At 36.5% G+C, this 7,512-nt stretch overlaps 1 long non-coding RNA gene across 1 annotated transcript; it reads left to right on the top strand.

Moving 5' to 3' along the window:
- Positions 1-6,608: 6,608 nt before the first annotated feature.
- On the top strand, positions 6,609-7,277 carry LOC147503886 (uncharacterized). Its single transcript, XR_015220287.1, has 3 exons — positions 6,609-6,674; positions 6,762-6,821; positions 6,968-7,277. It is a non-coding gene; the product is annotated as an uncharacterized LOC147503886 (long non-coding RNA).
- The last annotated feature ends 235 nt before the right edge of the window (positions 7,278-7,512 follow it).

The following is a 7,512-nucleotide window of genomic DNA, read 5'->3' as shown; positions in this document are numbered from 1 at the left end:
AATAGACCGGGTGGGCTTTTGACATAATGAGAAAAGTATGTGTATTTTTTTTCGTAATTAAATTGGAGCATTGGGCTCCAAGCTCATTCTCTGCTTTTAAAAACCGGGTTGGTTTTAGACGTAATTCATAAAGTCAACGGGTTTTTGGCTAATAAAGACTGGAATCATAAATCAGGGTTTTGAACCTAGGGTGTGTTTGTTAAATTTTAGTTAATGAAAAGGAAATGAAATAAAATAAGTGGTTCACTATGGAATGGAATAGAAAGGAAATAATTCTAAAATGGTATGTGTTTGGTAAACTGGAGAAAAGAAAGTAAAAACTGGGGAAATGAATAATCATGTTTGTTTGCAAAAGGCTATGAAAAGGAATAATTGTATTGTTGGGTGTGTTAGTAGAGAGTCCCTTACTATCCATTTCCTTTCTTTTTCTCAAAATTTTTAGTGGTTAGCTAAGGACACAACCTTTTCCATTTCCATTATTTTGTTTTCCTATGGAAAAGCCCATTTCATTTCCATGGGGTAAACAAACACCTTAAAAACTATAGAAAAGTTGAACCACTCTTATTTTCTTTTCATTTCCATAGTGTTTTCATCATAACAAACACCACTACACCATAATAGGATATTTGCAACACACACCTTTTTTGCTTTGCAACGCTTATTTACCGTTAGCAAATTGCCAACGCTATATAAGCGTTAGCAATGTTGTAAAGCGTTAGTTTATTTTGGTGAATTTCCGGAATTAATTGCTAACGCTTGAAAATCGTTTGAGAAGCGTTACAAATCCAAAAAACCAAAACAACATCGAAATTTCGAAAAGAAAGAAACAAAAAAGAAATCGCGCTCGGTATGTGAGAATAGCAAACCTCTCTTTCTCTCTCACAGCCGCTAGGTTAGGGTTTTCTTATCATTCCTCTTTCTCTCCTTCAACCCCTCCTCCTCTTCTCCAGAACAATCACTTCCTACCTTTTTCTTCCTTTTCTAATTCCCAACAAAAGGATTGTGTTGAAACCAAAGCTTTGAAAACCAGTTTTTGGCCTGAGAAAGACTTTGTTGTTGAAGATGATGACGAAGAAGAAGAAGGGTATTCTTTTGTTTTGATGGTCCTTCTATAAAGAATGAGTTTGGTTTCGTTCCAGAAAGCGAACTCAGTGTTTCGGTAAGCAATTTTAAATAAAGAAACGGTTTTTGACTTGGCGAGTTTGTTTGTTTATCCTCATTTCTGAAGAAAAAACTTGTTTTTACACTTTCCTTTCCAGAAAGAGAACCCAAGGACCGAAAGAGGAATCGGCTTTTAGTTTCGCTCTCTCGAACAATCAGTCACCACCATCTTTGGCTTGTAGTCGAGGTAAATTTATATTTGTAAGTTTGGAATTGTTAATTGAAAGTTGATTGGGGTTTTAGTCCTAGAAAGAGGTGGACATACACATGAATATCCAAACTTATGGACACAAGAAGGATTTCTAACAACATTAACTCAGAACGACGCAAACGACTTGCCAGCAGAATCTTTTTCATCAGAAGATGGTGTTGCGAATGGTAGAGGAAGAGTTCTTGGTGGAAGTTGTGCTATTAATGCTGGTTTTTATAGTAGAGCTGATGATGACTTCTTTAAACAACCCGGGTTTAAATTGAATCTTGATTTAGTGAACGTGTCTTATGATTGGATTGAAAAAGTTTGTTGTTCTTAGACCTCAGTTGAAAAACTGGCAATCCGCAGTTCATGATGGACTTCTTGAAGCTAATGTTACACCTTATAATGGTTTTAATCTTCATCATGTTGTTGGGACTAAGATTGGTGGGTCTACTTTTGATGGTTTGGGGAGAAGACATAGTGCTGCTGATTTACTTAATCATGGTGGCTCTTCATGCCAGTGTTGAGCGTATTCTGTTCAATACCCTTTCTTCTGATTCTGGTACTCCTATTCTTTCCATTCAACAAACTTCTTGTATTACATTCTATTATTTTGTATGTGTGTTTGTTTTGGTTGGAATTCATATTGTAATACATGTTTAGAATGGCCCTTTGCTTGAAAAAGATTAAGAAACATCAGCCATTGGTGCTTTTAGAATAAGCTTAAGAGTTAGTTTCAATACTCTCACTGTATTTTAAAATTGTGAGTTGGTTGGGTGTCTGCTTAAACAGGTGTTTCATTGAGTTATTAATTGTCATGATGAAATTGCTTCTTAGTTAAAACTAATATTTATGTATTTGAAGAATTCAAGCTGCAATGTTATTTGCAATTGATATCCCGGGATGGACGCCGAAGTTCTTATGATTGAGAGAGATTTGAGCGAGCGCATTTAATTGTTGGGGAACTATTACAGCTAGGAGGATACCTGAAATTGATAGAGCTTGGCCTTCAAGGTAGGCATGAAATTCTGAATGTGAATATATTTTAGCTACAGGTCAACATATTGATGTGGCTCAACTGTATGCTCCGCAGATTGTGTAGAGGAAATTGATGCTCAAAGACAACACTATTTTATATATCGGCAAGACAAAATATCGCATCTTTCTTAAGTAAAAATAAATAAATAAAAAAAGCCTCCACAGAAGAAAGAAATGGAATTATTAATGGTGAATCTTGAAGGAATACTCAACTTTTATCACGGGCAAAGATTGAATTGAAACACTAAACGCCGTTTCGAGCTTGTCGAGTTTATTGACTACGTTCACGACAACACTATTCTTCAAGAATCAGTAGAAGAAGAACAACAACAACAACTTGCCAATCAAGTTTCAAAAGAAAATGCACTGAAAACACTCAATCACCTACTTGCTTTTATTTCTTCTCCTTCCTTAAACCAGGTTTAGTTTTGACCACTTTGTTTTTATTAACTATATGAAATTGTTTGTTTAATGAATATGTGTTTTTCTGCAGGTGGTTGTTGATGCACTGTCGTTTGTCTTACCCAAATTAGTTTTCAGGTTTCTGAGCGTGTCCAAAGAGTTATTTCAGATTGGTGAATGTATACTTGACCGCCTTATATCTACTTGTAGTCCAAGAGATATGCTCACCGTTATCTGCGAGGTCAATCTTTATTAATTGTTCGAGGTTGGTAATCTTTGTTTTCAACATGTTTCATTGTGTTTTTTTTTATTGAATCAGGTATTATATACTCATAAAGGGATGTGCAAGGAACCCGCTTTTTTTCCTCCTCGTTTGTTTGCTTCTATCAAAAGGTAAAAGTTTGTTGAATGTTGAAAAGTTTTACTCATCGTTTATCAACTGAATCTACCCTATAAAGTTCACACATTTTATGCATGTAAGACTTCGAGAGATGAAATTACTTATTCGCTAGGTACAAGTATAATGTCAAGAGAGCTCGGATAGTTTCTTGATGCATTTATTTCTTCCTTTTAAAAGTGCTTATATCCCTCCAAAGACGTCACTTTGAGCATATAAAAGAAGCGTTGCCTGCAGTCCTTAAGGTTCTACAAGCTGTTTCTTCTGAGTTAGATGATGAAACTCAGGATTCATATCAGCTCAATCGTCAATTGAAGCAATGCCCACGGTAAGGATCTCGCAGAGGCATCTCCGAACAGATTCACACTGCCCTGTTTGTAAAGAAAAATTTGAGCTGGGAACTGAAGCACGCCAGATGCCATGTAACCATATGTATCACGCTGAATATAACACCCCGATAAAACAGTTATAGGATATCTAGCAGTTACGGACGGATAAAAGCCCGTAGATAAATGGATAAGTGTTGTCCTTGTTTTTCGGGGAGTTTTCTCACGTAGAGTTTTTGGAAAAAAAAAAACACAGCGAGGGTTTTAGAAAAAAAGGGGAGTTTTACTGAAAGAAGAAAAGGAAAGGTTTTTCTAGTAGCTGGCTGATAATCGGAGAGCGCTACAGGTGAGTAGATACTTTCACATTCAACGATATAAAAGATTTCACTTTGAAAATCTTTAAAACATTGTTTTACTGTTGGATCATTGTTTTTTGTCGATTGAAAGCATGTAGACGCATGTAGCTGTCGGCCGATTCGTTGGAAATTTGGTTGTATACGATGTGGCATGTATCGTTTTGAACTAAATGGCCTAATAAAGAAAAACTAGACTTATAACTTCGAACCGATATAATCGTAAACCGTCGCGCTCGATATCGATAGAAGCGGTTAAAGACGTTATCTTTTGTTTAACCATGAATGGAATCGAGTATTTCATTATTTCTTTTTATCCAAACTTGTTGTGAGTGTAACCATGACTGTTTTTTTGTTTAACCATGAACTGTTTTCATTGATGTTTGAGGAATGCTTTATCCTTGAATTGTTTCTGACGATTGAAGTTATTGGTGGTGGTGGGATTATAGTAGGAGTGTTGTGAAGGTTTGAACAGCCATTAATGGCGTTCAAACCCAAACCAAATCGTCATGTTTTTGTTTGAATGATTGTTTGGTATGGCTTTTGTTGTGCGATTGTTGTTGGGTTGAGGTGGATTGTTGGAGAGTTGATTTCGTAGTGGGTAGAGGAGCTGTAGAAGCTCCAAAGGTCCATTAATGGCGTCGGTTTGAGATTTTCGCAGTATAAGGAAATCTAAATTTTTGGATATCGGCAGATTGGGTTTTTGAAGGGGAGTGGAACCGCTGGGTTCTTTTTGTTTATAGGTGGCGGTGGTCTGTTGTGGTGGTGATGGCGCTGGTGGAGTGAGGAAGAAGATGATAGCGAAATTCATTTTTGATGTTGGGCTTGGGCCGACCCAATTCTAGTGTGGGTTGGAAATAACCAACTCATCTTGAGTGATGGCTGGCCGGTGGTGGCTAGAGCTGGTGGAGGTTTTAGGTGAGGAAGGAAGATGAACAGTAACTCACGATTTGGGCTTGGGCCCAATCGTGGGTGGGCTTATGGGCTTTAGTTTAGATTTTCAAATTTGGATTTTTGTATTAGACTTTGGGCTTTAGGCTGTGGGCTTTTGGGGTTAGATAAGTTTGGACTGGTTGATTGCTGTTGACCCTTGGCAGGTCGACGTTGACTTTGACCAGAGTTGACTTTGACCAGGGTTGACTTTGACCAGTTGACCCAATTTGACTTTTAACTCGGATTATGATTTAGGCTATTAGGATAGGTCTAGGGCTATTAGCATGCTTGGCTTTAGGCTAAGACCTTTAAATATACGTGTGTATGTGTATTAACTACTATGTGATATTTCAGTTTTTATGTTATACAACGCTATGACACTTAGACATCGGTATATTAATAACGCGTAACCAAAAATACATAAATCAAGATATTCATTCGTTCTCTGAAATAATATATGTAATAAAGTGCAATAATGCGTAAACAAATTTACCACCTCTTTTATAACTCTCCACGACTCAAGTTTTGGAATTTAGTTTTATGACTGTTGATGTCATATGTTAGGTGGGCATTTATTGAATGTGCCATAAATGGCCCGTTAGCGTTAAAATATGGGTATTCTTTGAATGTGTCATGAATGACCCGGGTATTCATTGAATGTGCCATGAATGACCAGATTGTTTGGACTACCCTAGAGAGGAACTAAGGTATTCGCCTTGCGGGTTAGTTGTATTCCTTGAGTGTACGGGAATGTAGGGTTGTGTATTCCTTGAATGTGGTGGGAATGACCTAAAGTACATAGGTTGTGAAATATGTGTATAAGAAAAGTAATTGATTAATTAATAAGAGAAATTAAGTTGATTGTGCGAGTGTGTTTGGGTTTACTTTTAAATGCCTAATACAATATCTACAAAGGTTATATAGAAGTTCTATCTTTTTTTTGCAGGAGGGTAGGACTTAATAACATTTTGTGCAGGGACGCGGTCCTTCCCTTATACAGCAGTGGATATCGGTAAGTTTTAATTCAATGGTTTAGATATTAAAACGAGTTATTATAATGAGTTATATAATGGAAGTCTTGCTTGGGAAGAAATTATGCCGGTTAAAATGACGGAACTACCTGTCTTCCAAGCTGTGAATGATTAAGTTATGGGATAATATAAAGTGATTGTTTGAATAATTAAAGTATGATAATATTTATATGTGGTTAGTCTACTCATACCAGCAAATTCCATTTTGCTGACCCATGTTTGCTTTGTTTTGGCAACGTGGGTGTGTTCTTGGGAACATAGGTGGAAGAAAGTGGAACTGCGGCGTTTGATTTGGAGTTGACCTAGAGCAGTCCGTTAGTTTTGTTAGGTCTGATATTTTGGAAGGATGTAATAACGTAGGTTACATTTTTATATGACATGAGAATACGATGTTGGAAATTGTTATTCTTAAAGTTTGTTTATGTTTGTATTGGGATGGAAGAAAGTTTTTAATAAAGTGATAGTTGAGGATTTGGAGATTTTTGTTGTTAAGTTGATCCTGTTGTGATGTGGGTTTTAGGTTTTGACATGTGTTGTATCCCCGCCATAGCCCGGGTTTTAGACAATTGAACCGAAAGTGATGTTTGAGATATTTATATTTCAAATATTCATTTTTTTTAATTGTTTAGAAATTCGGCCGTGACAACGAAATGTATTGTTCCATGGTTGGTTCAAAGACAACTCCTCGCCTCAGATGCCGCCTTGAACTGCCACCACAGGGATCCACTAGTGCTCCGAAAGTAATCGGAGTTCTAGCAGAGCGATAGGACTAGCGTGCAAGTAGTAACACTAGTGCAAGAGTCTCCAGTTGCCTTTCTGGATTCACTTCTTCTCGGAGAGGTAAAGGGGCTTGATAAAATTTGCACTATTAATATTCAAGATAAACTTTTAACTATAATCCAGCTAACATGTAGTACTTGATTGCAGTGGGAAGATCGTGTGCAGAGAGGGCTCTTCCGCTACGATGTCACTGCTTGTGAGACTAAGGTTTGATAATATTCCTTCGTTTTTTTTTTTTTGTTTGTAGATCCTTCATGGGCATTTTTTGTCGGGATGAGAAATGACCTCGGAGTGTCGAGAGATAAAAATGTGGACCATGCCATTGTTCTAAAACTGCTTTGCATTCTGTGCAGGTGATCCCCTTATTGTCTACTTCATGATCTTTTCTTGGTCGACTATTTTATCTTAATGCTAGGATCTCTTTTGGAGCATTTGTGGAAATAAATGGGCGTACGGTTTTCAACAATGCAAGCTGTTATCTCTTGTTTAGGATCATAGTATGAAAACTTTTTTTATGGTGATAGTCCAACAATAAGTTTGTGAGGTTTAGAAAATCGCTCAAAGTTGTGAATGTATATGGTTGGATTAGTTTTGTACTTTATCGGTTTTTTTTTCCATGTATATTATGATTTCTTTGTAAAATAGTATGAAAATGTATTGTGTACCGGAAAAGGGGGCATCTTTTTGTAGGTTTAGCTAGTTGCTACAAAATATGTGAAATTATTTTTTTTTTATCAGCAACGGTCCATAACCGTTACAAATGATTTTTAAATTAATTTTTTTAAAATTAACTAACAACTTTGCAACGGTTAAAAACCGTTACAAATTACCAACGCTTAAAAAGCGTTTGTGAAATAAAAAAAACGTTGCAAATATTTTAAATTTGTATACAAAATAG

Source organism: Coptis chinensis, chromosome 4, assembly GCF_015680905.1.
Source record: "Coptis chinensis isolate HL-2020 chromosome 4, ASM1568090v1, whole genome shotgun sequence".
Taxonomy (NCBI): Eukaryota; Viridiplantae; Streptophyta; class Magnoliopsida; order Ranunculales; family Ranunculaceae; genus Coptis; species Coptis chinensis.
This window is presented reverse-complemented; position numbering and strand designations above follow the sequence as displayed.